Source organism: Camelus bactrianus, chromosome 17 (genome assembly GCF_048773025.1).
Source record: "Camelus bactrianus isolate YW-2024 breed Bactrian camel chromosome 17, ASM4877302v1, whole genome shotgun sequence".
Taxonomy (NCBI): Eukaryota; Metazoa; Chordata; class Mammalia; order Artiodactyla; family Camelidae; genus Camelus; species Camelus bactrianus.
In genome coordinates this window covers 51217362-51244597 of record NC_133555.1, presented here as the reverse complement: position 1 = coordinate 51244597, position 27236 = coordinate 51217362, and the positions used below count along the sequence as shown (strand labels likewise).

The following is a 27236-nucleotide window of genomic DNA, read 5'->3' as shown; positions in this document are numbered from 1 at the left end:
GTTTCAAAAGCAGTACAATGACCATGGGGTCTCATTTCTTGTGTGTAATAAATAAGCTAATGGGAGAATTTCTCTTGAGAGGAATAAGGCAGTGATGTGAAGGGAGGCAGGGGAAACGATTTGGTTGTTTGAATTCCTAGGCCATCATTTACCAGACAGTGGTGCCAGACACTGCTCAGGTCCATGCATTTTTTGGCTGTCTTATAGGTGGACAGGTCATGGGCCAGCACACCACTTGAAGACCTCTTCTCACAGACCATGTGCACAGTCAGCGTTTCTGCAGGGTGTGATGAGGGGGCTCCCCCAGGGACTGCTCAGGAAAGCACCCATGAGCTGCGCTCGCACTTCATTGATCATTGGGAAACAACACCATGTGCGCATGTCACTGAACCTCCTTTGTTACTTCATTTCTTCATGCTATTTTTTTTGCCCAGGTTTAATAATGTTTGGGTTCCTAGACTGTTTTTTGCTTATTTTCTTCCCATCTTCTATCTTTGTGTCTGTTCCTTTTATGATAATTTCTCTCCTACTATTCTACCTGCCACTGTCACTCATTCATTTTCCAGGTACTTGACAGCTCTGTGTGTGTGTGTGTGTGGAGAGGGGTGGGGAGCAAGAATATTCTTGATGTATGTTGGACATTGTCTCTGGAAACCATGCAGTAGTTATCAAATGTTTTGAGATCTTCCTATATGTAAAGTGCTGTCAGGGCTAGGAAAATCTAAGCATCCTTACCCTTAGTTTGTGATTTCATTGCAGAGGTAACAGTACCTGAGATCATGTAAGGAAGGTGAGGCATGTGGCTCTCAGAGGGAGGGCAGACTTCTGCAGTGGCAATGTGGGGGAGATGCTGGGCCCCTGCCCAAGCCCTGCATTCTCTGCTCCATTCTGAGGCCACTTCAAGAAAGAGGTGTCCCTATCTCCCTCTCATGGTGCTTGCATAGTAGGGAACCCAGTTATCATTGCCTGTTGATCTTTTTCTATCTATTGGATTTTCCCCTCCTAATGAAGGCAGAGACATGTTTATGTTGCTCAATTTGTGTCTCCAGTTTCTGGCCCAGTGCTCAGCACATAATTTCCTAATTCAATAGTGGTTAAGAAATTGAGGTCTGGAACCAGCTAGGTTCCTAAGAAATACCATGGAGGCCTCACAGGTAACTCAGAATTTTCTAGTAGCCACATTAGAAAAGGTAAAGAGAAAAGCAAAATGAATTTTAATAATGTGTTATGTTTTACTCTGTATATCCAAAATATTAGCATTGTAACATTTATCAGTATCATTACTATTAATGAGATATTTCACATATTTTTGGTAATAATTGTTTTGCAATCCAGTATATTAATTTACATTTATAGTACATTTCAATTCAGATGCCACATTTCAAGTACTCAATGGCTACATGTGGCTGGTGGCTCCTATGGTGGACAGCACAGGTCTAAAAAAGTTAAATGACTTGCTGAGCCTCACCCAGGAAGCTAGTGGTGGGATCAGAGCTATAGCCTGGAACCTTTCCTTCCTATCCAGCAAGGCTCATGAGGCTTAGAAACTTCTCCTTTGGTGCCCAGCTGTGTATCCATGCTTAAGACATCTTGTCAGGTGTCACAGCCTGCTCTGAACATCAGCCAGTACCCACTTCTGATCTTTTCTGGCCAGGTAATATGTCTTAGCAACTTCAGTTGCCTTCTTGGCATCAGTTCTTACCCAGAAGGGTATTGGCTAGAGATGGAAATGTATCCACATGAGCAGAGGGACAGGTTTTTCATAAAAATAGCAGGAGTGGTCAAGAGAAGACAAAGTCAGGAAGAAAGACCAGTGGAAGCAGGTCATTTTATATACCAAATGGATACTTTCAATGCACGTTTGTAATCCTTAAGATTTCCTAAGAACTTTCAGATACATCCAAAGTGCATTCCTTATGGTTTGTTTGTTTTGCAGTTGTGCTTGTGAAAGTGGTACCAGTCTCTTGATCTCATTTTCATTATAAAGATTAGAAACAAGTATTTTGATGGCTTTTGAGTTTTGTGTATTTGGCTTTCGTTACCAGGAGATAGAGAAATAATCGACAATGAAAGCTTGGAACTGGTGGCAGACATTCCAGATGGCTTGAGCTGCAAACTAAGTAGACTGCTGGTCAGTAGCAGGGCTCTTAATTGGGATTTCAGCTGACACCAGCACTGCAGGGCTATTCCTGTCTCTGGATAGAGTCAGTATGGTCAGCGGCACGTTGTGTTTAAGGTGAGTGATCTATAGGCAAGGCTTACATGTGAATTACTTAGATGAGAACATTTTATGGACCCCGAAGGCCCATGCTCTCTCTATATTGTGGGCTAAAATTTGCACTTAATGTGTATTGTCGTGTGGAGGAGTCCATAGTTTTTCTTAAATTCCCCCAAAAATGTGAGGGGCAAAGTGATTAAGAACCACTGAGTGACTAAATGCAAGCTTTTTTTAAAAAAATCACCATTTTAGTAGAATATAAATAGTAACCTATTACATCCATAAAATGCTTGCAGTTTTCAGAGCCCTGTCTCATATTTAACTTTCAAATGGACTGAATTGGTAAGATAGTTGGTTCTAAGCCACGCATCAGCCAGTTTCCTCGTGTCCATGAAAATAGAGCAAGTTTCATTAAATGCAGTTTGTAGGTCACCTCCAAAAATGTCATCCTGCCTTTCCTCATGGCAGGCACTGTGCCAGCCCCAGCACACCTGCAGATACTGAAGTAAGACCAGAGAGTCTCACAGGGACGTGGGGTCACAGAGATTCCGCTGTGTTTCTCTGTACAGAATCACCTGGGCCCCTTCTGGAAGCTCAGACAAGATGGAGGTAGTGTTAACTTTTTTTCTCTTCCCTTTTTCTTTCTTTCTTTCCTTTTTGTTTTTTAAGATCCCATTTCATTATAGGGAAACTTGTTTGAAATATGTATTGCCTCTGTTGCCTGAAAAGCTCTGAATGGAGAACTTTCTACTGTTTTTGGGTCCAAGTGAGAACTGTAGGAGATGTGGATTTTATCACAAGGGAGCACACACCCCAGACAGTGGTGACATCCCTGTGCAGTCGCTCTGACCTGCTTACAGTTCTGTTACACCCCTCCCTCCACCCCCATGTGCACCTGCTCACAGACAGGCCTCTGACTCTATTGTGTTGACTTATTTAGGACCCTGCAGTGGACCGAGGAATCTGAGAGTCTTTGGGGAGACAACAAACAGCCTGTCCATACCCTGGGATCATGCTGATGGGCCAGTTCAGTCACATAGGGTCATTTTTGCTCCCACCATTGGTGACCCAGTTGATGAATATGTGAGTCTGAAATTCATTTGAGCATTTTGTAACCTCTTGCCTGATTGGAGGGTGAAGTTATGGTTTCTTCTTTAGGACAGTTGAGTCCTTGACTGTTGTGTGACAGTCACATTTTATATGACTTTCTCTGACCTGGACAATCAGAATCCTCCCCGGCTTGGGGGTGGTGATGTGGGGCTGTGCTTGATGGTGCAGTGGGGGCCAAGGCTGAGGCAGGAGACCTGGAGCCCCTGCTGCAAGTTCTGGGCCCTGAGCAGGGGGCACTGTCACCTCCCTGGTGGTCTTGCCTCCTGGCCTCCTGTCCTGGGGCCCTGCTGGGATCCTCTCACCTGGACTGGCATCAGGTGAGTTGCATTTCAGGATGTCTGTCAGAACTCCTGGGCTTATTTTTTTTTCAGATTGTCTGCTCACTTTTCTGTTGGTTCCTTGTGTTTTTCTTACATCGACTGAAGAACTATTTTTAAAAGTTCTATTACCCGGAGGCCCTGGGCTCAGAGGCACCAGAGGCCTGCTGACAAGGGCCAGTGTGGTGCCAGCGCCAGCTGCACAGGGAGGCCAATGTTGGGCCCCTGCTAGACTGCACACAGTGCCCCACAGCCTGGGCTGGACCCAGCCTGGCTGGGGAGACCTCTCGGCCCCCGAGGGGTGGCCAGCCAGGCCCCATGAGGCCTGAAGAATTTTTTTAATGTGGTATAAGTTAATTTATTGATTATTTTCTCCTGCATATACTGCATAGTCTGCATAGTTTGGTGTTTGCAGGTTAATTTTATTTTTTGTTTGTTTCTTACTCATGCAGAATAATCCAGTTCGCTTTACATACTGATCCTCAATCCAGTAACCATGCTTTAATTCCATTACTAATTGTGAATGTCTTTGGATTATGGTGGATTTTCCATGCATATAATAATGCCATGCACATACAGTGACAGTTTTCTTGCTTAAAATTTGACCTTTATGCCTCCTATTTTGTTATTATTGTTATTGAATTATATCTGACTGCCTTCAGTACAGTATTGAATAGAAGGGGTGAAAGCTGGCATCTGGTTCTGGTTACAGAGAAAACACTTTTAATATTTGCATAATAATTGTATTGTTATTGATACCAAGTCCAAACTTTCTCTGCTTGCTGCATGACAGGCCAATAATTCAGGAGACGAGGTGTTGGGGCAAGGAATAGCAACTTGATTCAGAAAGCTGGCTGACCAAGAAGATGGCCAAATAATGTCCTGGAGAACCATCTTCTCCAAGTCAGAATTCAGGCTCCTTTTATACTAAAACAAGGAAAGGGAATGCTTGGTTGTTGCAAATTTCTTGATGTATGAATTCTTTGTTCTTGGAATCCATGTTCTTGCAGCTGTGCATGTGATTCAGATCCTGTTGTCCCTGTAAACGTCCAACCAAACAAGTGTTATTTTCTATGTTGCAACTTGTTATCTTTATATGAAATGGATAAGTGTTAATATCCTTAAAGGTCAAAGCCTTGGGAACAGGCTCTCATGTATATTTCACCCTATTGGCAACACTGTTTTACAAAAGGTGCAGAACCAGCAAGACTAAGCCTAGGAAACAACACAGGGTTAAAGTCAAAGGAACAGGTCTAATATGGAGTCAGATTTGTTCTTTTCTATTCCATTGTCAGTTCACTTAGATAATCAGATTCAGGACGCTGCCTTCTTTCCTTTTGCTTTTTGTTTTCTAGTTTGTGGTTCTCTGAGATTATTTCTTCCTGCCTGGATTCTAAATATTATTGGATTAATCATGCTCCCTCATGTTAGATTCATTTTTCTATTTCCTCCCTCTGCACCTCACTTTCTAGTTCTGTCTAGTAAAAAGCCAGTTTTCAGTCTATTTCCTTCCAAAGAATATGGACAATACTGTTCATGGAATTTCTTTTGGTAAATAAATAAAGATGGCAATCTTTATTAGAGTTCTACCACAGGGGGAGAAGTAACTACAGCTGAAGTGACCTGGATAATTGCAGCCGCCTGCAGGACCTGGCTGCACAGTTGCTTCTGTAAAGCAGAATGGAATTGTCACTTTTGTTTTTGAACAAAAGGCAAGAACTTGCTGTCTTTTTATGTTCCTCTCCTGTGCTGTTTCGGCTATACCTTAAAAGTCCTGTACCTGGACTCTTAAGAAAATTAATTCCTGGTGCAGAATGCCTTCTCTTTATTCCAACATTGCTTATCCTGAAGTGTTTGTGCTGACTCATCAGAATGGGGTGTTAGTGCAGACATACATTACTGTGCATAGAGTAAGCCCATCCCCTGCCATGCCCACCTTCCTCACCCACTCCGGAAATTGCAAGAATATGACCCAGAATATACATCTCTTAGAGAACCACAATTAGACAGTTGCTGTATTCTTAGAGTTAATAGTAGCAGCCCTCCTCTATGTAGCAAAACAGAAACACACACACTCAAACCCTCAGCACTTTAAAGAGCTGATTCTGGATATGCTGTACTTCATTTAAGCTTCATTTAGGTATTTTGATTTAGCAGGAAGCTGCCTAAGAACAATGGAGTGTCCAGTCTTATCTTGTGCAGAGACCAGAACTCGCCTGTGCTGATGCTCTCATTGCGGCTGCTGTGGCTGGTGCTGCCGCTGCGCTGTGACCACGGCCTGTCCTCCTTGTTCTTGTATAACTAATTATAATTTTCAAAGCAGTGTTAACCCCATTCTTTCTCAATCCAACTTTGCAGGATAGGCAATGCAGGTTTTCATATCCTAAGTTCTGTATATAAATGAAAATTGAAGTTCAGAGATGTGAAGTGGCCAGGATCAGAAGTGATTAAGTAGCAAACGTAGTCTAGTAGGATGAAAGTCTGTGTCCTTATGTTCTGGTTCCAAGTTTTAGCTACTTGAAAGGCAGGTCTGAGTCCTGGCTCTGCCACTGGCTGTCTTGGGAAGAATTGCTTAACTATTTCAAGCCACAGTTTCATTCTCTGTAAAATGATCTGATAACAGACCTTTTTATGATTGTTTGTCTTCTAAGTGAGGTAATGTGAATTAAGCCCTTAGCACAATGATCACTAAAGGAAGTGCCCAGCATTACTATTTATTATCATTATTACTATTACTACTACTACTACTACCAATGCTGCTAAATTTTCACATTACCCCAAATATATCCTTTTACAGGTTGCATAGTGTTTTTGTTTGTTTGTTTGCTTTTATTGAGATATAATGGGTATATAACTTTATATTAGGTTCTGGTATATAACAATGATTTGATATTTATATCTATTGTGAAGTGATTACCACACTAAGTTTACTTAACATCCATCATTATATATACTTACACATTTTTTTTCTTGTGATGAGAATCTACTTCCTTAGTAATACTGGATATTTTATATGGTGTTATTACTTATAGTCACCATGCTGTGTGTGTCATGACCCCCTGTTATTTATTTTGTAAATGGAAATTTTTATCTATTGGCCTCGTTCATCAGTATTGCCCCTCTCCTCACACCTGGCAACCACCAGTCTGTTCTCTGTATCTATGAGCTTATTTGGTTTTGTCTTACTTAGTTTCCACCTATAAGTGAAGTCATGCATGTTTATCTCTGTTTTTTTATTATTATTTATTTATGTGTATTATTTATTACTATTAATTTATTTCATTTAGCATAACACCCTCAGGGTCAATCCATGTTGATGCAAATAGCAAGATTTCATTATTTTTAATGACTTAATAGTATTTTGTTATACATATATACAGGCATAGCAGATTTTCTTTGTTCATCCAGTGATGGACGCTTCAGTTGTTTCTGTATCTTGATTACTGTAATTAATGCTGCAGTGAAGATGGGGATGCAGATCTCCTCTCAAATTAGTGTTTTCATTTTTTCCAGATAAATAAGGGTGGAATTGCTAGATCATATATTAGCCCTATTTTTAATATTTTGGAAAACTTCAATATTGTTTTACGTTGTGGATCCACTAATGTACATTCCCAACAGTCACAGGTTTCCCTTTTCTCCGTGTCTTGCCAACACTAGTTATGTCTTGTCTTTTTGATAATTGCCATCCTAACACATGAGAGGTGATAACTTATTGTGGTATTGATTTATGTTTCCCTGATGATTAATAATATTGATCTTTTTCATGTTTCAATTAGATTGGGTTTCTTTTTGTCGTCATTATTGAGTTCTAGAAGCTTTTTAAAAAATATATTCTGTATATCAGCCCTTTTCAGTTATATTATTTGCAGTTCTTTTCTCCCGTTTAAAGTTCCCCTTTCACGTTATTGTTAATTTCCTTTGCTGTGCAGAAGCTTTTTAGTTTGATATGATCCCACTTGGTTATCTTTATTTTTGTTTCCTTTGCTTTTGGTGTCAAATCCAAAAATTCACCACCAAGATTGATGTCAAGGAGTTTGCTGCCTATGATTTCTTATAGTACTTTTATGGTTTCAGGTCTTACATTCAAGTCCTTCATACATTTTCAGTTGACTTTTGTGTATGGCACTAAGATAGGGGTCCATTTTCACTCTTTTGCACATAGCTATACAGGTTTCCCAACACGGTTTAGTGAAGAAACTGTCCTTCCTCCATTGTGTATTCTTGGCTCTCTTGTCATAAATTATTGATGATATATGCATGGATTCATTTATAAGCTTTGTTCTGTTCCATTGATATGTGTGTTTGTTCCCAAGCCAACACCACACTGTTTTGATTATTTTCACTTTGTAATGAAAGTTGCTTCCTTTTATAGTTTTGCCGGGAGCTATTTTCATGACTAGTCGATGAATTTTATTAAATACCTTTTTACATTTATCCTACTTAATCATTATTTTCTCATTGTGCTTTTCTGCTAGTGGGATAATTTACACAGTTATTTTTGAATTTTGACCAGTCTTGCATTTTCCAATATAGTCTACTATTATTCTGTTATGTTTACATAATGGCTTAAATCATATAATAAAATTTTGTTTGAATATGTACAGCATAGTCCTTCAGTTATATATATATATATATTCCTTTTCATACTCTTTTTCATTATGGTTTATTAGAGGATATTGAAAATGTTTCTCTGTGCTATACAGTAGGACCTTATATTTTATTTATTTTCTATGTCATAGTTTGTATCTATAGTAGTTTGTATCTGCTTATCCCAAATGCCTAATTTTTCCCCCTTCCTGCTTTCCACTTGGTAATCATAAGTTTGTTTTTTATGTCTGTGAGTCTGTTTCTGTTTTGTAAATAAATTCACTTGTGGCATATTTTAAATTCCACATGTAAGTGATACCATGTGGTATTTGTCTTTATCTAACCAACTTACTCACTATGATAATCTCTAGGTCCATGCATGTTGCTGCAGATGGTATCATTTCATTCTTTTCTATGGCTGAGTAGTATTCTAGTGTGTGTGTGTATGTATACATAGATGTATATATAAAACACTTCTTTATCCATTTATCTGACAAGGGACATTTAGGTTGCTTCCTTGTCTTCACTGTTGTAAATAGTGCTGCTTGAACATTGAGACGCATGTGTCTTTCAAATTTAGTGTTTTCTCTGGGTAAGCCCAGGAATGGGATTGTTGGATCACATGGTAGCTCAACTTTTAGTTTTTTAAGGAACTTCCATACTGTTTTCCATAGTGGTTTACCAATTTACAGTCTCACCAACAGTGTAGAGGGTTCCCTTTGCCCAATATCTCCAGCACTTGTTACTTGTAGACATTTTAATGATGGCCACTCTGAGTGGTGTGAGGTGATACCTCATTGTAGTTTTAATGTGAATTTCTCTAATAATTAGCAATGTTGAGCATCTTTTCATGTGCCTGTTGGCCATTTGTAGTTTTCTTAGGAGAAATGACTATTTAGCTCTTCAGCCTATTTTGGGGTTTGGGTCAATCTTTTGTTGTTGTTACTGAGTTTTATGTGCCATTTGTATATTTTGGGAATTAAGCCCTTTTTGGTCGCATTGATTGCAGATATTTTCTTTGATTTCATAATTTATCTTTCATTTTCTTTATGGTTTGTTTTGCTGTGCAAAAACTTAAAAGTTTGATTAGGTCCCATTTGTTTATTTGTGCTTTTATTTCTTGCCTTGGGAGACTGACCTAAGAACACATTGCTACAGTTTACATCAAAGAATGTTTTGTGTATGTTCTCTTCTAGGAGTTTCATGGTGTCATGTCTTGTATTTCAGTCTTTAAGCCATTTTGAGTTTATTTTTTGTATATGGTGTGAGGGAGTGTCCTAACTTCATTCATTTATATGCTGCTGTCCAGTTTTCCCAACACTATTTGCTGAAGAGATTCTCTTTCCTCCATTGTATATTCTTGCCTCCTTTGCTGAAGATTAATTTACTATAGGTCCGTGTGTTTATTTCTGGGCTCTGTGTTCCATTCCATTGATCCATATGTCTGTTTTCATGCCAGTACCACACTGTTTTGATTACTGCAGCTCTGTAGAATAGTCTGAAGTTTGGGAGGGTCATTTGTCCAGCTTCATTCTTTTTCTTCAATATTGCTTTGGCAATTCTGGGTCTTTTGTGATTCCATGTAAATTTTAGGATAAAAGGGCAAACCTAGCAAAAAAGATCATCAACTGTAAACATAAAGAGAGGAGCCAGCAGGACAGTCTGAAGGGTGTTCTTGCAATATAATTGGGCCCCATACCGCCCAGGGTGAGCAACCTACAAGCTGAAAAATAAGTCACAAAGACCCTTAAACAGGAATGAAAGTTCTAAGCCCCATGTCAGGCTCCCCAGTGTTCTGGCATTGGGAGGAGGAGGAGACCCCAGGACATCTGGTTTTGAAGGCCGCTGGGGCTTAGCTCTAGGAGCCCCATGGGACTGGGGCAAATGGAGACTTCATTCTCTTAGTAAGCATACACGCAATCTCATGTGCACCAGGTTCAAAGGCAGAGACAGTGACTTCATAGGACCTTGGGCCAGACCTGCCTCCTGGTTTTGGAAGGTCTTCTGATGACTTAGGGGATGGCTGCAGCTCACCCAGGGGACATAAAAGCTGATGGGAGACATTCTGGGAGTGTTCATCTACATGAGCTCTCCTGGAGGCTGACACCTTGATTGGATCATTAACACCAAGACCTAGCCCCAGGCAACAGCCTGTAGGCTTAAGTGCTGGGAAGCCTCAGGGCAAACAACATACTTGGTGGGAACAGAGCTCCACCCATTAGCAGGCTTCCTGAGCCAAAAATACCTCTCGACATGACCCTACCCACCAGAGGTCCAGGAACAAGCTTCACTCAGCAGTGGACAGGCACTGATTTCTTCTGCCAGGAAACCTGTATAAGCCTCTAGTCTAGCCTCATCCAACAGGGAGCAGATACCAGAAGGAAGAAAACAATCCCAAAGCCTGTGGAAGGAATCCACAAACACAGGCCAGATTCCACACTGGGACCAGCTGGACCCTGGCCCTTGGTTGACAAGAGAGGAGTGTCCTGCTGGGACACATAGGACATCTCCCACATAGGGCCACTTCTCCAAGGTCGAGAACATAATTAACCTACCTAAAAATACAAATAGAAAGATGACAGAATGAGGTGGCAGAGGAGTGCTTCCCAGGCCAAAGCACAAGGTACAACCTCAGAAGAAGAAATGTGAATAGGAAATAGACAGTTTATCTGAGAAAAAGTTTAAAGATGGCAAAGATGTTCAGAGAACTCAAGAGGAGTATAAATGCACAGTGAAATTTTTAGCAGAGAGTTGGAAAGTATAAAGAACCCAAACAGACTTAAAAAATAAAATCACTGAAATGATTTTAACAATCTAACACACTAGAAGGAACCAAGAATAGACTAAATAAGGCAGAAGAATGAATCAGTGAGCTAGAAGACAGATTAGTGGAAATCACTAATTGCAGAACAGAAAAAAAAAAAATGAAAAGAAATGAGGATAATTTAAGAGGACTCTGGGAAAACATGAAGAGCACTAACATTCACATTATAGGGGTCCCAGAAAGAGGAGCGAGAGAGAAAGGACATGAGAAAATTTTTGGAGAGGTAATAACCTCAAACTCCCTGAACTTGGGAAAGGAAACAGTCACCCAAGTTTAGGACACAGAGTCACACATGGGATCAACCCAAAGAGGAACACACGGAGGCACATGGTAATCAAATTGACAAAAATTAAGGATAAGGAGAAAACATTAAAATTAGCAGGAGAAAAGCAACAAAATAACATACAAGGGAGCTCCCATAATGTTATCAGCTGATTTCTCAGCAGAAAGTCTACAAGCCAGAAGGGAGTGACGTGACATGTAAAGTGATGAGAGAGAAAAACTTACAACCAAAAATACTCTATCCAGGAAGGCTCTTGTTCAGATTTGATGGAGAAATCAAAAGCTTCACAGATAAAAGCTGAAAGTATTAAGCACCACCAAACCAGCTTTACAGCAAATGTTAAAGGAACTTCTCTAGTCCTCAAACCATAAGAAAAGAGAAGAAAAAGAAGAAAGAAAGAAAAAAAAAAAGACCTACAAAAGATTGCTTTGGCAAATTTGGAGTTTTTAATGGTTCCACATAAATTTTGGAATTGTCTGTTCTAGTTCTGTGAAAAAATGTCCTGAGTGTTTTGACAGGGGTTGCCTTGGATCTGCAGGTTGCTTTGGGTAGTGTGGCCATTTTGATAATGTTGATGCTTCCAGTCCAAGAGCACAAGATATCTTTCCATTACTTTGTATCATCAATTTCCTTCATCAATGTTTTACCGTTTTCAGAGTATAGGTAACCTCATTGGTTAAGTTTATTTCTAGGATTTTAATGTTGTTTTTGATGCAGTGGGAATGTTTATGCCAGTTATAACATTCTGGTTTTCGAAGTAAAAAAAAAAATGAATGAAAGGCCACATGGCAAAGTATCCTTCTCTCTTCTGTGTGACTTGTGTTCCATTACCTTTGTGTGGTGCATCTCCTTTATCCAGTCGTCTGTCATTAGGCACTTGGGATGCTTTCGTGTCTTGTCAGTTGTAAATAGTGTTGCTGTTAATGGTGGGGTTCATGTATCTGTTTGAATTAATTCTTATTTTGTGTTTGGCTTTATTCCTTTAATAACTATGTAAGTTTAAAAAGCTAAAGCTCTAAACATTTTTAGAGACAAGTAACAGTACATAGATGTAAATTCTTTTTAAAGTGCAGTAAAAACAGCTGATAGGCTCATGAGGGATTTCCTTTTCTGTGAATGCTTTTCTTTTTTCTTGCTTCCTTTAGAATTCTGTCATTATCTTTAAATTTCACTTTTTGAATGCTGATATGTCTTACTGTGGGTCTGTTTGAGCTGATCTCATTTGGGACTTTCTGATTCCTGTGCCTGGATATCCATTTTCTTTTTCAGATCAGGGACGTTTTCAGCCATAATTTTATCAGATGTTTTCTCACCCTTTCTCTCTCCCTTCAGGGACCCCTATAATGTGAGTGTTACTATGCTTGATGCTGGCTTAGAATCCCTTAAACTCATGTAACATGCTTTTTCTTGCTTTTCTGATTGGGTGCTTTTCATTATTCTACCTTCCAGATTGTAATGTATCATCTGTATTGCCTAATGTTCTGTATTACCTACACTTCTGGTCTGATTGGTTCTTTTTTATATTTTCTAGTTCTTTTTAAAAATTCTCCCTTTGTTCATCTGTTCTTTTTCCCAGTTCAGTTCTCGTTGTTATTACTATTGCTTTGACACTCTTTGTCAGGTAAATTATCTCTTTTCACTATGGTTATTTTCTTATTCTTCCATTGAAAACATATTCCTGTCTTCTCATTTTAAGTCTCTGTATCACTGTGAAATTAGGTAAAAGTTACCTGTCCCAGAGTTAAAAGTGTGTCCTTGTGTGAGTGTGTTCCTGTGCAGCCTTCTGTGCCCAGAGTTGGACCTGAAGTGATCCTGGGCTGCCCTCTTCCCCCGGGACGTGCTGGCAGCCCCTGCAATGGAGCAGCAGAGCCGGAGTCAGAGGGACTGGAGCCAGTTCCAGGTTTGAGCAGGGGCTTCTCCTCTGCTCAGTGACTGTTCCAGCTGTTTCAGGGGTGGCATGGGGTCCTGTGGACTGGAGCAGGATCTCTGTAGGAGTGGGGTTCTCCTGGGTGTGGTGGCAGTCTCTGCTTTGGTTTGGGTTGTGGCTGAGGCCTGAGGGCTTGTAGCGGCCCTTCTGTACTGGTTTTACCTTTTCTGCAGTGTGCACACCTTGGCTAGAGGGTAGGTCGGGACAGAGAGACTGGGGCCGCAGCCTTGAGCTGGCCCCACCCCCTGTCAGGTGTGCACAGGAAAGTGAGTTCTGGGGATGGCAGGCCCTGCCCTGGTGTTAGTGCTGTTCCCTGCAGAGGGTGTGTGGGGACACTAGCTGGCCGTGACTGCTGGCTGTCTTTTCAGAGTCAGGGCCACATCCAGGCCAGCGCCACTTTCTCCCACGGTGTGCACGCTCACTGGCAGTGGAAGCCTCCGCCTGAGTGGGGAGCAGCACCAGAACATGAAGGGTGGGAGCAGGAGCCTGGGGGAGTCCGCGGGGCCCCCCAAGCCACCCCTGCAAGCTGGCCAGAGCCCCAGGCAGTGTTCAGCCTGCTGTGTCCCTGCTGCTATGGGGAGTCAGCGGGTCTCTGCACAGGCTTTTCAAGAGCATAGTCTCAGCTTCTTACAGGCTCCAGCAAGCCCGCTGGTGTTCACCCAGCTGAGGGGCTCATAGTCCCAGTGCTGGGCCCCATGCCTGGGTTCCTGAAGCGTGGTTCGGACCATGATGTAAGGTGCAGGTGGTTGTCAGGGCTGGAGTACTGCTAGGAACTCACGCTGTCTGAGCACGGATGCCCACAGCTCCTAGTATGTGTGGCTGGTGGGGGGCCCTGCAGGGAGCGGTTCTGAGTCTCTCTGGCACAGACAGATGGGGATCGTTGTGATTATTCCTTGCAAAGATGGTTACAAGGACAGGATATGCTGTCTGGTTTTCCAGGAGCTTGAATATTATACTGTGTGATGTGCCCCAGCTGCATAGTGTGAGTAGCATGACTGCAGGTGCTCTGGGTCCAGGAATGCAAACTCCAATTATGCTCTTGGTAACCAAAGGAGCAGGTCCTAAAGGGGCATATTTACCATAAATGCTCTTAAACGTGTCAGTCATGGGGAAACACCAGATTAAGAAGTAGATGCTGTCTGAGTTTAGCATTGAATTATTATTAAATGTAATGTACCTGTAAGATTCTGGGTAAAAAATGGTGCAATGACAAGTGGAAATGATCCAGATAGTACATATAATAAGAAATGAAGTCCTGAATTTAATCATCTTGTCTGATTTTCTCAGTGGGTAATAAATGATTAGGGTTTTGACTAATGTTGTTTTGATTAAACTGTAGAATGTGATGAGTTGTGAGGTGTGAAAGTCTAAGGACATTTGTAGTAAGGTTAGCATTGTCATGATATAGTTCTGGGGGTAAATGATTCCTGGGATAGATGAAGTGGGCTGGCTATGTGTGCTGGGGGAAGAAGACAGGTTGCTGATGCAAGCGGAGGCACTAGCAGAGAGGAAGCCTAGTGAAAAGTGAAGGCTAATGTCACTCAGTTGATTCAGGAAGAATGAGCTGATAAGGCTGGTTAATAGGCCGTAAGGTGTAGTATTATGTCAGAAGGTATAATTTTTGATAATCATGTTAATGGTATTAATGTAATGTTTGGGATAATGGGTTTTAGCCTTGAAGAAGGTTAAGACTTTGTACATAATCAGTACCGTAGGCATTGGATCCCACAGCTATTATTGATCGTCCTGGGCAGCCTCACAGGCAGGGAGCACTGATAGTAGGTGTTATGGTAGCTGAAGCAGAATGGGTGCTGAGCATGGTGACAGTTGCTGTAATGAGTAATGATGATATTGTGCCACCTAAGTGTAGTAATAAGGGTATTAATTGTGATTTACATATTAGTATCCATTAAGGACACTGTAAATGCCAAAGTGATAGTAATATAGACTAACGCCATTTGATAATTATGAAGTTAATTATTTTATGAGTCAAGATAATGTTTTTGTTTTAACTAATTATCATACATTCATTCTAACCCTCTTTAATTCATTCATAGGCTAACCTTATAGCTACTAGCAATGAGATTACAGGTTGTGCCGTGAAGAGTTTAGTTTTTAGGTTATTCTTTTGAGATGCTCAGGGTAGGGGTAGGAGGAGGCCAATTTCTAGGTCAAATAACAGAGAAGTAGTGACAACTGAGAGTAAATAAATGGAGAAGGTGGGCGTGTTGGCCCTGTAGAGTCACAGTCACATGTGTGTGGCTTGATTTTTCTGGACAGACACTTACTAGCAGAGGTCAGAGAGTGACAGGACAAGCTGTGAGTCTGGCAGTGCACTGGAGAGTGATGGCAGCACAAGCTTTATTGTTTTTTCTCCAGTTACATGGAAAGCCGTAGGTTGGAAGTCAGTTGTAATTTTAAGTCTGAAGAATAAAATGCTCATCAATAGATAGCAGCCTATAGGAACAATCACACTTTATATACAAAACGCTCTATCAGACCGCTGGTTGCAATCCAGTGATTAGATGTAAAGTGAAATTTCAGTTGGTGTAGAAAGCACAGAATGAGAAAAGTAGAGCCAATAATTTTGTGTAGTCAGTGGAAGCTTTTAGCCATAAAAACTACTGAGCCAAAACTCCATCTGCAGTTGTGAATTTTATATTCTCCTGAGGCTCGCAGTGATGTAAAATAAGTTCCCAGAGGAACTGTAATGAATCAGACAAAGTACTGTTTGTGACTTCTTTATGTTAGATGATGGTGAGTGCAAGTGAGGGGAACTTCAGAGGCTCACAGAACTGAAGAATTAGGTTATTATGGGACCTGTGTGTGGTCAGTGTGGTGGTGTAAGGTGGTATGTGCATGTATTTTTATCTTTTTTCTGATCAGAAGGTAGATAGTCGCTTTAGGATCTATGTGCATTTGCCTGTGTGTGTGTGTAGGTGTGGTGAGAATTTGGTCGTGGGGAGAAACACTGTAACCTTAACCACTCTGTACTGAGAGCTGTAGGACCTCCTTCTCTGCTAAAAAATGACCCTGCTCTTGTCGCCACATTGCCATTCGTGACAGCACTTCTTTGTCATGAGTGTATGTAATGTCCTGTTTGTCATGGACCAATGCAGTGCATCCATTTGTAGTTCATAAAGTCATTTATATTTTAAACAAAAAGCACTTATGCGTGATGGATTTTATGTTTTTACTTTTACTTACCCTGGTGCCCGACTTAATTATAATAGAAGACCCATTTCCTGAGACAAAGTTGACTTGTTGTTAAGAGACAGGAGCACTTGTGAGCACATCCTCACCGTTTGTCCTGACTGATGCATGACTTAATGTCATCACAAGAAGAATTTCCCGAGGAAAAGCCTATGGTCTTCCTCAGAACCTCAGGGAGCAGGTCACAGATGGACTCCAGGTGGATCCCTTTCCAAGGTAGACCTTGGTTCAAGGTAAAGTTCCAGTACTTGGCACCCCTGAGACCCTTAGGTGATTCACACCCCCTCTGTCTTCTCACCCATAAAATGCGTTATTGAGAATGTTGTGTAATTGGAACACTGAACTTTGAATTTGGTCAGTTGGTACATTTTATTGCTCAGTGTGAGACCTCAATACTATTGACCTGATGTTCATTGGTAATTTATAGGGGGTCTCAACTCCTAAGTGTTGGAGGGAATTTTTGTTGACATTAGGAGGAGACCCAGAATCCCTGAAGCCTGCTCACCCTGGATGGGACTCAGTCCCTCCAGGCCGGGGGATCCTGGTGCCAGCACAGCACCTGCAGCCCAGCTGTGGGACCAGGAAGGCCCACGGTGCGGTTGGAAATGCAGCCTCAGTGGGTCTGTGAGGAATCAGGGTCATCTCCCCACAGGGCAGGCTCTGGAGTTTCCTCCGCAATGGCAGCCCATGCTCCTGAAGGTCAGCCCCAACAGGGACAGACATAGAGGCTGGAACCAGCAATCCCAAGAAAAGTGGGAGGTACCGGTCTTTGCAATTATGGTGACCCCTGGGGATCTGAGCTCCCGGGAGGTCAGAGCCTTAGAGCGGGAAGGACTGTGATGCCAGGATTCCTACCTTTTCTGCCCCCTCCACTCTGGGCCCCTTCCCAGAGTCGGGCCACCATGGCCCTTGGTCCCCCACCATGCACCCTGGGCTGGCTCCCTCTTTCTTTCCTGCCTTGTCTTGTATCTGCTTCTCCCTACCCTGTCCCCCTCTGTCACCTCCTGTCCCTCTCTAGGACTTGACACCCACCTCTCTCTCAATCACTCATGCACTATCTTTCTCTGCCTATCCCCCAGGCACTCAGGCCCTGGGCTCTGGTCCAGCCTTGTCCAGGACCACAGGGCCACACCTCTTCCAGCCCTCCCACCCTCACAGCCAAGTTGTGGCCCCAGCCCTGCTCACAGTGGAGGAGCCCTGTTACAGAGGCTGCTTCTGCTGGTACTTACTGCTGCACTGCTGTTCCCCCTACTTCCTGGGCAGCACGGACTCACCTTGACCTGTTGGTGGCCCTTGAACAGTTGGTGGCCTAGCCTGAACACCAGGTCTGCTGCAGGGCTGGCCACCTCCCCAGCTGGAAGGAGGGAGGGCCCTGCGGGCTTAAGGGGTTCCTGGAGATTGGATCGAGGGACGTGTAAGGAGCCAGGTGTTTTCACCCAACTCCTCTTTGTGAGTGGCAGAGCGTCCCAAACCACTGACTGCCCCCTGTCCATTTCTCACTAAGAACACTGTGGGCAGATTTTGGGTGCTCCTGAGACTTAGGAGGGAGCTGCTGCCCTCAGTCCCCCTCGGAGTTTGCCTGGAATTGGGGCTCCTGGGGGCAGCTGGCAGGTCTGGGGCCCAAAGCCTGGGCTAGTGCAGGGCCCTCTCACTGGATTCCTGTGGCCACTCCAGGCATCTCATCCCTTCCTCACTGTCAGCAGTTGGCCACTTTATGGGGACAGATATGACCCTTGAGACTGGCAGGCCCCATGTGCTCAGTATTTCTTGATTGAGTGAATGCCCCCCACACACATCTAGACACCAAGTCTTCCCACCACCCTGGAAGGGTTTCTCAGGCCCCCTTGCAGCCAGTACTGCCCCAAAGCACAACTTTGCTTCTGCCCCACCAGGTAGTTTCTGCCTCCTTGGACCTGGGTGTATGTGAATCACCCAGGTGCAGTGTAGGGGGTGTGACAATATATAATTATAATTTATAGTTATATATGTTTTGCAAAAATAATAGGGTTTATTTTTATGCATGTGTCATATGTACTTAAAATTAATGTGTCACCTACAGGTGTACTACAGATAAAGATGGCCATATGGGCATGGCAGTGTGATTAAGATGTGTGCTGTTAAGATCTTCTCCATCTTGTGGACATTCTGTGTACCTTTTGTATGTAGTGCTGAGCGAGGGGGAGTGAAGACTTCCCGCTCTGCTTGTGCAGTTGGTTCCTCTTGGTTCTGTCATTCTTTACCTCATGTTTTTCAGCCACTGCCCAAGGGAGACCCTGGGGATTTGGAGGAAGTGGAAGGAGCACCCAGCAGTAGGGGGTGGGGGACCCGGGTTGGTCAGGACCAGAAAGCATAAGATCGGAAAAGTTTGCAAAGAGGACCCAGGGTTGGATGGCAGTTGGTGGGGGATAAGGTAGTGGGGCACATTCTAAAAGTGAGATCGCTCAGAATGTCCACTGTGAGGACCAGGGGCAAAGGCAGGTGATTGGTCAATAGAGAGTATAAGCATCTGGAGTTGCTAAGGCATCGTTCAGACAGGAGAAGGCTTGGAGGGAGGCGTCTCATCCCCTTCAGCTGCTCCTGAGAGTCCACTTGACCTGCTGTTTGTTTTCCTGACCTGCTGACCTGCTCCCATGACTGAACCCTCCTTCCTCCCCTCAAGAGCTTGACTGACCCTCATTCTTTCTGTGACCCCCTTCCCCTCCCAATTCCTCAACCCCTCTTCCTGTCACACTCCCTCCCCAATCCCATCCCCCACACCTCTCCTCCCCTCCCCTCCCCATCCCTGTCCCTGTCCCTACCTTCCCTTCCCCTCTCACTCCCACCTCCTGCCTGGGGACCTCAGGGCCCTGAGAGGACCAGGACATGGAGGTCATGAGGCTGCTATTCTGGCCCCACGAGCTGGAGTGTATTGGATACGAAAATACATCTGTGAGTAAACATCGGGCTACAAAAGTTCATCTGTGAGTAAACATCGGGCATCGAGTTTCCTCCTTTATCCTGGGCTTTTTCACACTGCTGTTAAATTACTGCTTTCTCACAGGGTCCTTGATGGAAACTCTTCGTTGGTGCAAACCAAGGCCCTCAGGGCAGGTTTCTTGACCAGCCTGGAGCGGCTCTGGCCACCGGCGTCCTCATCAAGATCTGGGTCCTGTCACGACCTCTTGGACCAAACACAGCAGGGTTGGCAGGATGAAACCTGAAATGGTTATTTTATTGCATCAAAGAAGGAAGTGTGAATGTACTAAAAGCCATTGAGTTGTATGCCTAAAATGGGGGAATGTGTGAAGTATATCTCAGTAAAGCTGTTTTTTAAAAAGTGAGAAACTCTGACTCACTAGAAGTCATAGTGAGACTGGCTCCCGGAAAGCTTGTCAGGATCCTGCTTCAAGCTGTGCATGTTCAGGTCCAGTCCCCATGCGGTGCGCTCTCCTGTGCGTGCACCCTTCCTGGTGGTGACTCAGCAGTGGGGCCTCAGCACTGGGTTGGTGCTGGTCTGTTAAACAGTGAAGTGTCATCTGTGCTCTGTGCTTTCTGGTTTGTTAATTTCTAGCAACTTTTTTTTTTTCTTTGAGCTGTATTATTTCCAGAAATTTTAATGTAACAAAAATATTCAATAGCCCTGTAACTTTAAAAATATTTTAATTGAAGTATAGTCAGTTTACAATGTTGTGTCAACAGTTTACAACATTCTGTGCACAACAGAATGCTTCAGTCATATATGAACATACATATATTCATTTTAATATTCTTTTTTTTAATCAAATTACTACAAGATATTGAATATAGTTCCCTGTGTTGTACAGGATAAACTAGTTGTTCATATTCTTTATATAGATTAGTATCTGCAAATTTCAAACTCCCAATTTTTCCTTTCCCACCCCTTTTCCCCCTTTGGTAACCATAAGTTTGTTTTCTATGTCTGTGAGTCTGTTTTTGTTTTGTAAATAAGTTCATTTGTGTTTCTTTTTTATATTCCACATATAAGTGGTATGGTATTTTTCTTTTACTTTCTGACTACTTCACTTAGAATGACAATCTCCAGGCCCATCCATGTTGCTGCAAATGGCATCATTTTATTAATTTTTGTGGCTGAGTAGTATTCCATTACATGAATATACCACAGCTTCTTTATCCCATCATCTGTTGATGAACATTTAGGTTGTTTCCATGTCTTGGCTATTGTAAATAGTGCTGCTGTGAACATTGGGGTGCATATATGTTTTTGAATTAAGGTTCCCTCTGGACATATGCCCAGGAGTGGGATTGCTGGGTCATATGGTAAGTCTGTTTTCAGTCTTTTGAGGAATCTACATACTGTTTTCCGCAGTGGCTGCACCAAACTGCATTCCCACCAGCAGTGTAGGAGGGTTCCTTTTTCTCCACAGCCTCTCCAGCATTTCTCGTTTGTGGACTTTTGAGTGATGGGCATTCTGACTGTTGTGAGGTGATACCTCATTGTAGTTTTGATTTGCATTTCTCTGATAATTAGTGATATTGAGCATTTTTTCATGTGTCTATTGGCCATTTGTGTGTCTTCACTGGAGAATTGCTTGTTTAGGTCTTCTGCCCATTTTTGGATTGGGTTTTTTTTTTTTTTTTATTAAGTTGTGTGAGCTGTTTATATAGTCTTGGAATTAAGACCTTGTCAGTCTCATCTTTTGCAAATATTTTATCCCATTTTGTAGATTGTCTTTTTGTTTTGCTTATGGTTTCCTTTAGTTAGGTCCCATTTGTTTATTTTTGTTTTTATTTCTGTTAGACTTCTAGCAACTTCTGAGTCATCCCTTTCCTTCTCATCTTGGAGGCTGCCCCCAGGGACTCTTTGTCCAACTAGGCAGACGGGAGCCCTGAGAGCCCAGACGATGTGAAAATGAGTGGCTGCAGCTTGCTGGGATGTTTATAATGGGGAAATGCCTAGGAGTGACATGACCAGGAGGTGGACAAGTTGTCATCCTTTCTTTAGTGAAGTGTCAATGTGCAGAGTGTTGATTTCCCCAAAGCAGAAAGGGTCCTACATGTCCTTAGAATTGTCCAAGGTCCTACATGTCCTTAGAATTGTCCAAATATAAAGAAAATTCAGGTACGTACTGTGAAATATTCACTCTTTCAGGAAAAAGCACCTCCACATCCCAAAAGAGAAAGACTGAGAACTCCCCATGGATTTAAGTGGGTTTGTTCTGATGGGCGTGCACCAGATTCTCACAGACCTGGAAAAATCGAGTGTCAGGAACACTCTGCACTGAGGCAGAATCATGCCACATGAACACTCCAACCAAAGAAAAGTCTGTTCTGTGTCTTCTGAGCCCGCTAAGGAGGGTGTTTCTAGGTCATCTTTGTTGGGATTTTTTCCCTCACAGGGAATGAGGCTGAACTCTCACAGGTTAGTTAAGCCCTCTTTCCCACCACAGCTTTGAGCATTTGGATAAACTAACTTGTCCTCCTCCACCGTTGCTCATGGCGGCTGACTGTCAGAACCTGAGTCCACTGGCCCTGGTGGATAGAGTCTGGGTAGGAGGCAGCTACAGATGTCAGCGCTCAGTGATGTGTGTGACAAGCATGCCCACCACGGAGGGGGTTTTACCAGTTAGTGACTAGATGGTGTTTGTCTTTTTGTGCCTTTGATCTGTGTGTCTGTCCTTTGTGCTGAGACCCACTGCTCTCTCAGACAGCGGCTACTCAAAGACAGGGCATGTTTCCCACCAGCACACATTTTACTGACCTCAACTGTGAGAGCTGGAAATAACAGTGTTACCGACTTCAGAGGCTGCTTTCTAGAGAGGTTTTATTTGCACAAAACGGAAGCTTGGTGTCTAGATTCATACAAATTACATTGTGCATTTATCCCCTCCTACAATACTAGAAATCAAGTTTTTACAAAACTATGTGTTTGCCTTTTGTTTTGGTGACCATATATTCCAGAAATACAAATTAATTTTCATGGTGGCTGTTAATGGACGTAGGTGCAGTACTGTGAAATATGCATGTGAATTATTTGTACTGATTATTTTGAATTCTGTTTTTATGCAACTTCATTCTTATAGTTTTAATCACATTATACAAGATTATCAATTATACAAATCCTTATTTATTTCAGAAGTCTGACATTACGTGCTCTGGTTCAGAATCAAAGTGAACATTGAAAGAAAACATTCATGGTTTTTAGAAAGTTGGGCTAAAGTAAATCATCAATTTTTGCTGGAATAGTAATTTTGGCATTATTATGAGAGTAAGTCTGCTTTCTCACTCATGTCCAATCTATAAACATACAAATAGATCTCTGTATATCTCTCTGTATTTTAACATATTTTCATTGATATTTTTCTATACACTTCGGGTGTATTTTTGGAGATATTTCATAAGGATTTATCCAGGTGCTTCATGAACATACAATAGAAGATGTAGGCTTCCCACGCCCTGTAGGTTTGTGTTTGCTGATTTTCAATTTCAAGTTTGCTTCTGCATTCATAAGTTAAGTTCTGTTAACTATTTTTAAAAATTTGCAATGTGTGTCAGTAAAGCCAAATCTCTAACATTTTGTAGATCAGGCTTTTTTCTACAGCTTTGGTGTGGTGTATTTACATGTAGTATCAGCACCAATGAATACAGTTTGTTGATACTTGACATGCCTACACAGCAATGAAACTATCACCAAATGAAGGCAGCAAACATACCCAAGCTCCCAAGAGCATCCTCCTGCTCCTTTTGAACTCAAGTGTCCCTTCTGTCCTCTCTGAGGAGCTACTTGAGGGTGTGGTTGAGGGTTTCTCAAGACGATTCTCTGTGATAGACTGCGAATGTCTTTGTGGTTCCTCATTATCTCCAATATTATTTCAGGCCATCCACAATCTGTCTGTCCTTTTCCATCCTGGGCCTGATATTTTTGGAATTCTGTGGAAGGTTATTGTTTTTACTGCCTCCTGGGGAGTTTTTGGTTTTCTCGTGTTGGTCTGTAGGACCGTCCTCGCTCTGAGTATTACTAAAATACCTGACAGTGTTCTTTTAATCACACGTAACAGGAATTTTTATAGACACTGGACATTTTATTTGCCTGCCTGGGCTAGAATCCAGGAGTCCAACCCTCTTCTTTGTTTCCTTTAATAACTTGAACAGAAATTAGTTTTAAATGGAAATCTGTTGCAAAATGCTATCTTTAGAGTATAAACTCAATGAGCAAGACAATAATGTATTCTCAATGAGAAAATGACAATTTTTAAACCCTTTTCTTCAGTAATGAAACAGAAATATTAAGTATTTGGTGAGCCCATCTCTCCCCACCTGCCCCTGCCTGTGTGTTTGGGTGACAAGGGACAGGGAGGCTCAGTGTTCCCTGAGTGATGTGTGACGTTAAGGGAACATCGTGATTTTGTTTGCCCTCTGTGGATGCATTCTTCCATAACCACATTATTGCCACCAATTTTCGACACTGTGATGATACTCCAATTGCTTGGCAAGGTTAAGGGCTGGCCGCAATCTCTGAAAAGTTTTGAATGAAGAAATATGTTTTAAGGGTCAGGAAAATGTGTCTTTACATGATATTACAGTGAAGTCCTGCCTGGATCTTACTGAGCCGTAATTCCTCAGATGATGACTTCCGCTTCTTGACAATGGTCACTGTCCTGCGGCTGCTTGTGCTTTTATTACAGCCATTGCTCACTTTCACTCTCATCTGATGTCTCATTTGACGTCCGCTTGTTTTTAGTGGTTTTGACAAATCTTACGATCTTGTATGTTACAATTGCTTATCGATTCAACAGTCAACTCTGTATACGATTTCAGAAAAGCTTTCGATTCAACAGTCAACTCTGTATACGATTTCAGAAAAGAATGAAGGGGTGTATCTTAGTGTAAAGACTTTGCCTTTATTTTTCTTGTAGTCTCTCCTCTCTCTCTCGAAGGTTATACAACAGTCCTGGTTCTGGACTTCAGTGTGGATGTTTGGTTTGACAAAAGAAGAAGAAAAAAATCAGATAAATGATGCGTTGGTGTATTTACAACAACATATGAAAATAAAAGAGTTCAGTGTTATCAAACATAAATATTCATTATGAAAATTAGATTGGTGTTAAATAGAATTTTAGCAGACCTTTTGTTCTAGAATAACATATTTACCATTGTGCTCTCTATCAGAAATGATGAGTGAAAGATACTGCCTTAAGTAGGAAATGCTGATTTTTAATCATATAAATCGTTATGCTGAACCAAAATGATAATTGTAATTTCAATGGATTACTGTTTTGATAGTTTATTAGAAATTATGTATTTACTAATTATATATTTTGACATCAAATTTAATGTTTCTTCCTCTCCTAGGTAAAGCCTCTAATGTATCAAGGTAAGACATTAGGGTCTACTTTTCTTTGTAATATTTTCTCAATATCAGGATTCACTGTGGATTTTAATTCAATTAAAAGTAAACACAATGACTTCTAATGTCAGACTTAACTCTTGAAATTTTTACTCCTGCGATGGTGTCTAAATGACCCTGCAGAGGAAGTTGGCACCTATTGAGATAAGAGACCAAGAGGGTCTCAGGAGTAGGGAGACTAGGATGAGTTTAATTTTGCATAGAAATCTTTAGGAAGCAGGTGAAGAGAAGAGTCTAACGTTTGGAGTGAGTACCTGACCTGATCTGGTCCTTGGTGTAAAGGAAAGATACTGAAACATAGCTTGAGCCTGTCAGGACTCTTCAGGCTGAGGGAAGGATGTAGATGCAGCCAGGCATGTGAGTCACAGCCAAGGGGAAACCACAGTAAAGCTAAAAAGTTAATTAAACTCATAGTGCCAGCCAGATATGTCTCTGCTGCTAATTGGGATAATTCAATTCTACTGGGTTTTCCTACCAATATGAGAAATTTCTTTATCTCCTTTTAGTTACTTTAAAGCAGATAACTGAGAAGATCAAGACTTTTGAGAAAGAAAACAGAAATTGAGGAAAATATATCCACTTGGGAGCAGAAGGTATTATTGTCCTTTTGATTTTTTTGTGATTTCACCTTCAGTTCCTTCTCCTTCTGATAGCTCAGTTCTTTGGCTCTCTTTTCTTTCATCCTACTGTCCTGTTCCATATGTTCTATAAGGGGCCTAGATTCACAGCAAGTGTCCTAGATTAAAAAACAAGTTTCTTCTGTAGAGCACAGGGAATTCTACTTGATATCTTGCAGTAACCTATAATGAAAAAGAATGTGAAGATAAATAGAGGTATATACATGTGTGACTGAAACATGCTGTACGCCAGAAACTGACACATTGTAACTGACTATACTTCAGTAAAGAAATAAACAAAGCAAGTGTCATATATGTAAAGCACCACTTTCTGTATTAGTGGAAGGGGTCACACACAAGATAGGTTCGGCTAGCAGTATAATTAGTATTTGTAATTCTGTTTGTTTTATTACATATTTGCATAGACCAATGATGCAAAGAAATGCTTAGAGGAGACCATTAGGCAAAAGAAGATGCTGAGGAAGCACTGAAGTTTAAGGTATGAGCCTCTTCTTTTCCTGGATTACATTCTGAAAACAGAAATAAAAATAATGAGTAATTGTTACTGATTCAATATGTTTTGTTGAAGGAGTACATGCAAACCTTGGAGAGGGTTAGTGACTGAATGGCTTCATTCAAAGTGCCCGAGCTAAGCTGCAGGCAGTGAGTGACCAGAATGCCAAGTGTCTGCGCTCGGTAAGCGCTTTGCTGCTACGTTGACTGTAACTGGGCTTCAGAGGATTTTTGTGCCCTGGGAGAGCTGAGTGCTGCAGCTCCTCCTGCTTTTGGCTGCAGCAGAGTGTGGGAGCCTGGGAGCAGAACCTCCCTGTGAACAATGACCCAGAATTTCATGGACTGAAAAACCTCTGTGACTTTTTAACTTCAGAGACTAGGAAATAGGTCTTATTTCCACAACCTAGGGAGTTTTCTCGCCACTCACACTATCTATGCAAGATACATAGAAAATGCCAGGAAACACCTGAGAGGTGAAGGAAGTTATCTAGCCAAGGTGCACAGCCCCTTGCCCTGTTTATGTTAAACAGAATTTTCCGTGTGAATTTGGGAAAACTTTATTTATATTCCACTAGGGACACTCATTTGTGACCTCTTTGTCATGAGCAGTTTCCCACCCTTGCTTTCCCCTTGTGGTCCAGCCATGTCTTACATTGTCCAGTTAGGAAGAAGTTTGTGGAGGCTAGGAAATATCTGTGCCTGAAGGTCTCTCTTTGTTCTGCATTTCTTCATGGGCTTGACATTTGTCCTGGGCCCAGCCTGGATCAGCTGCCATCACAGGAATATTAGGGGTGGCTGAGGGTACTGGCTGAGAAGGGACAGGACTCCAAATGGGTTGAAGAGAAGCAACTTCCCATCAGAACAAACCAAGACTTGCTGGAAGAGATTGACAGGCTGGCAATGGAAGAGGACCAGCTGAAGAAGGAAATACAAGACACACAGGGTCAGAACGAGCTGCTAGGATGCCTAGTTCTAGAACTTGAAGGAAGAGGCCCTGTCTGCTGTAAACTCTCACATGAAGCAGACACTATCTTTGACCCCAAACCAAAATTCATGCAAAGTCCCAGATGAGCTCAAGCATGTGGAAGGGGATGGGGACGTATGACACTTGCTTTCTTTTCTTTTTAAAATGTGTATGTTCAGAATCATTTCACTGCGTTCTAGAGAGACTGTTCACCAAAGTCTTGGGACATGTACCAGAGCTAATATATTTATTTTCTATGGTTTGTTTTGCACTTAATAATATACTTATTTTCTAT

At 42.0% G+C, this 27236-nt stretch overlaps 1 long non-coding RNA gene across 2 annotated transcripts; it reads left to right on the top strand.

Moving 5' to 3' along the window:
* Positions 1 to 586: 586 nt before the first annotated feature.
* On the top strand, positions 587 to 27224 carry LOC141573808 (uncharacterized). Of its 2 annotated transcripts, XR_012500139.1 has the most exons (6): positions 587 to 2827; positions 3159 to 3301; positions 24793 to 24814; positions 25354 to 25440; positions 25890 to 25963; positions 26054 to 27224. It is a non-coding gene; the product is annotated as an uncharacterized LOC141573808 (long non-coding RNA). The 2 variants fall into 2 exon arrangements; XR_012500138.1 differs by having other exon boundaries at positions 587 to 3301.
* Positions 27225 to 27236: the final 12 nt, after the last annotated feature.